This window comes from Psammomys obesus, unplaced genomic scaffold (assembly GCF_907164565.1).
Source record: "Psammomys obesus unplaced genomic scaffold, mPsaObe1.curated_primary_1811, whole genome shotgun sequence".
NCBI lineage: Eukaryota > Metazoa > Chordata > Mammalia > Rodentia > Muridae > Psammomys > Psammomys obesus.
In genome coordinates this window covers 3,681,374-3,686,487 of record NW_026596085.1, presented here as the reverse complement: position 1 = coordinate 3,686,487, position 5,114 = coordinate 3,681,374, and positions in this window count along the sequence as shown.

Below are 5,114 nucleotides of genomic sequence, written 5' to 3'. Positions count from 1 at the left end.
GTGTGTGTGTGTGTGTGTGTGTGTGTGTGTGTGTGTGTGTGTGTGTGTTCGCGCACACGCGTGCAGGTGTTTGTGTTTAAGGGCAGAGCCTCTCCTTTCGCTGTAACCATCAGCTCTTAGAGCAAGGCTTGTGTGTATTAACTGTGGTTTTGACAGCTGCTTAGGAAACGATTCAGAACAGTTTAAAGAAACTCCAAGAGGTCCGGTTGGGGACGTAAATGGAGCTGAGTCCTCAGAGGAAGTGGGAGAAAAGAAATTGGACAGATTCTGTTTTCTCAAAGAATGACTGAATTTTAGAAGTAGGGAAACTAAAGGTGTAAAAGTTAATGTTTGCAAACCAGAAAACTGAGTCCAAGAAAATAACTCTGCTAGTCTTTCCCACTCTGTTTTCTACTTGTTACCGTTTACATTAGCGTGTGCCTGTGTGAGCATGAAAGGGATGGGTCTCGGGCATCCCAGACCAGGCCGCTAATTATGAAAGTGACTTTGACCTTACCTGCCTCTGCTTCGATAGTGTGCATGCAAAGCCACCCAGTACTCCACCAGATACGCCATGTCCCTAGCCTCCAAGCCCAGGAAGCTGTGCCATCCCTGGAGGGGAAGAGCCCGGTTGTCTGGTGAACAAAAGGCTATACATTTGTTATAGGGGAGGCAGACCTTTAACTTGGCAATCCCTTGGCTGGTCCTGGCTTGTGGACAGTAGGAAACCGGAGAGAGGTAAGGCACACTTAACAGCAGTGTGAATTAACATTGTAGAATAAAGATACAAATTGGAAGGGAGCCCCACCTGCCCCCAAGTCATAAGCCCTTTTGGAATCAACTCTAGAAAGTGGCCACAGCTATAAGACTATTCTGTAAGACTATTCTGTAAATCACTTTACATGTTAGGCCCCTTTCAGATACAATACCCGATAAGACTGATGGGAATTTCCATTTTGTTTCAAGACAGGGTTTCTCTGTGTAATAGCCCTGGACTCACTTTGTAAACAGTCCAGGTTGGCCTCAAACTCACAGAGATCCACTTGCCCCTGCCTCTAGAGTGCTGGGATTAAAGTCAAGGGCCACCGTGCCCAGCCCTGGGAATTTTCTTTCTGAGGAATTGGACTGGACTGGTTTGTAGGTCCCTAGTCCTAACCATCTCTAAACATGTTATTCCATCAGAGTGAAAGTCATGAAATCACCAGATACTGATGGTTTCAGAAGAAATACACAGTAGTACATAGTCCCCCAGAGAACATATTCCAGGAGAAAGGGCTCTATCACCTCAGAGACACCAGGATCTGAGGCCCTGAGAGGGGAGCACTCACCAATAGTTTGCAATGAATGTGGAGATAGACTTTACGAAGGTGTGGGTATGGCTCTGCCCCCAGTTTCTAAAGAGTGTGTAAATTGACATGCTACCTGTGTTGCAGCACATCTGATGGAGTATCGCTGAGGCAGCATGGTCATGACCCTAGAAATGTGGAAAAATCAGGACTTGCCAGAGTGTCTCGGCAGAATCGGGAGAGGGGTCAGTGACTGACAGCGGCTTGGCACCATCGGCCCTCACAGTGTCCTCTTACCTTAATTCCCATTTATTTGAGTCATGTTGAGTTTTTCTATTTCAGGAGTAAGCCAATACATTGGAATCAAGTTGTCTCTGCTGAGCTGAACTGTAAGCATTAGTCCTTAATGATCTCATCATGCCTGATGAACCAAGTTCCCATGTGGAGCGCTGAGGGGCGATGGTGAACTGGGGAGGAACTCGCTGAGTTACCCATTACACGGTGACAGACATTCAATGGCAGTTGTTTCTTGGGGTTAGTGCAGAAGGGTTTGGTCAGGGGTAGTGTTTCCATGCATGAGGATATTCTCTTAGAGTTTGGAGAGTCACAATTCTGAAATCCACGTGTGATGACTATTCTTGGTTGTCAACTTGACTATATCCAGAATGAACCAAAACAAGATCAGCTGGGTAGACAGCATGGGTTGGCTGGACCATAGGCTATAAGCCATTCTAGTAAATCCCCTTTTCATGTATGTGTGTGTGTGTTTATATGTGCATATATATGGATATGTGTGTGTATATACATACACACGTTCATTCTATCAGTTCTGTTCCTCTAGAGGAAAAAACCTAATAGAGCTTTTGGTACCAGAACTGGTTCTAGAGCAAAACAAACATAAGATGAATGAATATCTTAAGTGTCTGGCGTAAGCTCTCCAATTTGCCACCATCCTCAGTTGCCAGTGACTCTCCTGGAATACTTGAATACTCTCAGAGCATACTGGAAGCCCACCATGTGAACTGTTTGACAAGCCTGAGGAGACAGATGCATTTGATTATTCTGATTCATCAATCATGAAAGGCAAGGGATTTGGTGACTGTATATAAAACTTGTTGACGTCTGTGGAAAAATGGTGATACTAGTTGGCTCCTCTTAGCATCTCTGGATAAATTGACAAAGGAAAAGAACGGGCTCTGAGATAAAATTAACCAAGTACTAGCATCTCAGAATATGATGAAGGACAATGAACTCAGTAATTGAACTGGCCAGTTTCAGATGCGCATAAGCAGTCTGAAGGTTTCTTAGTGTGCCCCAGAAAAGAATTTTCTCTCCAGCAGCCACAGAGTTTAAGTTTTGGAAAAGCAAAACAAAGCCTTCATAAGACAGGCTGAATCAGAGCAAAAATTCAGTCCCAGCCTCAGAGGGGGTTGGCATTTACATACAAGAGAACACTGATGTCCCTCAGGGCCCACCAATAATTGCTTGTAGACCTGTAACCAGACTTACGGCTAAGCAGGTTCCTACAGGGCAGATGAAAAGTGTAGTTCATGAGTAGGGTGCTACACTACCACAGAGCTCAGTGAGCTTGCTAATTCTTTCAAACATAAGTCTTAGGACTATGTGTGGAAATGATCTTAAGGATGTGGAGTAATGGTGGCAGCAACATAAAACTGGGCCAGGCTTAGTTTGTTTACGTTCCACTATATGGAAGCTCACCCAGTTTTTAAGGGGTGTCAAAGGGTTTTTTTGATTGACTGAAACGTTTCTCAAAAAGAAGTTGGAGCTGATACCCCTTGCCTTAGAGTTGAGGAAGGGATTTCAAGGCTCAGGGAAATAGCAATGTTGAAAGTGTGTATGCTGTGTGAAACCCAATCCTCTGTGATGGCAAGGCCCGGAAGCCATGCCCGTCATTAATTCTGTAAGATAAAAGAATGGTGAGAGGGGCACCAGGACATTTGAGGAGCTTTGTTGCCCTTTTCCTTGATCAAGACCATAGGGCTGGAGATGCTACTGCTCAGTTTTGGTGAATTAAGAGAGACCCATGGCCTCTTACAAGGGAGAAAGAAAACAATTGGGGGTCTATTGGACACTGGCTCTGATTGACACTGATTCTAGGAGATCCCCAAGAAACATCGTGGCTCTCCAGTTTAAGTAGGGACTTACGGAGGCCTGGTGACTAATGGAGTTTCAATCTACTAACTCACAGTAGGTCCAGTGGTTCCCTGAAGTTATCCTGTGGTTATTTCCTCAGTCCTAGAAAAAAAAACAAAAACATAATTGGGATAGGTATATTTAGAAGTTGGCACAATTCTCACATTGGTTCCCTGACCTATGGAGTGAGGGCTGTTGGGGTTGTAAAAGCCAAATGGAAGCCTTAAAGTTGCCTCCACCAAGGAAGTGAATCAACAGCGGTGCCACGTCTTTCAAGGACTTGCAGAGATGAGTGGCACCACCAAGGACTTGAAAGATGTATTCCTACCGCATCTCCCTTTCATTCTTCTAGATCAGGCCAGGGCACAAGACAGATGGATTGTGGAGAATGGCAGTTGACTATCAAAAATTCAGTCAAGTAGTGACGGTTATTACAGCTGCTGTAGCAGAAGTGTCCTTACTTGAGCAGATGAACACATCTCCTGGCACATGGCATGCAGTTATTTGATCTAGCAAGTGCCTTTTTCTTAGTGCCTGTCTGTAAGGACTACTCGAAGCAATTTTCCAGTTGGCAAGGCCAGCAATATACCTTTTCAGTTTCACCTCAAGAATACATGAACTCTGTGTCATAACTTAATTAGGAGGTATCTCTTACACAAAATTTGACATTGACTCACTTATTTTGACCACATTTTGCTGATTGGATCAAGTGATCCAGATTACCAAGAAGAAATTGGTTTGCTTTTTTGCAGTGGAGGTAAGAAAGACTGGGGTGCAGGAGATTCTTGGGGACATCTCTACCATTATGAAAGGGCCAGGATTCCTCCATTTTGCCCCTGCTGAGCCATCTCAGCTCTGACTTAGCTCACCCCCATCCCCTACTTAAACACCTCCTCCTATGGAAAAGTCTGTTAAGAAAATTACCCAACCCTTTCCCAGTCATTTGAGGTCAACATGGCCCAGCTAACTGCCACTTTTTGCTTCTGTTAAATTGCTTGCTTGCTCCACTTCCCTCTTCAACTGCCAAGCAGGATATGCATTTTGCCTTTAAACCCTTCACTGTTCTGTGAAAACTGTTTCCAGGCAGTTGCTATAAAGACCCTCAGATTCAGATTCTGGTTTTATCAACTGGTTCTTGGGATCTTTGCCCCACAATACTGCATCCTGTGATTAAAGTCAGTGGGAAACTACAACCTAATCCAGGCAGAAAAGAAGGTATAGGTCATTCCTATACCAATCCAGGAAAAGAGCCAAGACCTGCTGAGGTGTTTGCTGAAAAATACAGAATGGGAAACAGTGGAAGTGGTTATGAATACTAGCAAAGACTATGTGACCAGTTGCAGAAAATAGGAATATGATCGACATGAGTGTTTCTGTCATATTTTGTTAAGAATGTATTTGTTCAGGCATTTGTGTTTTCTTTCTTCGGTTTTTTAAATCATGAAATGTAGCCTCAAGAGAAAATCAGCAGTTATTATATTAAAAGCTTGCAATACTTAAAATGTCCTTCAGAAGACATTGCCACCTATTCTAAAACATGTGTGTGATGGTCTATGGGGTAGTTATACCACATTTTGTGTAATTATGATCTGGTTATTTTTTCTTCAGCTCGAGGCTGTGTGCACTTGTGAGGGATTTTTTTTTTTTCTTAATTAAATCATTCAAAGTGGAAAGGCCCATCTTTAGTTCAGATCT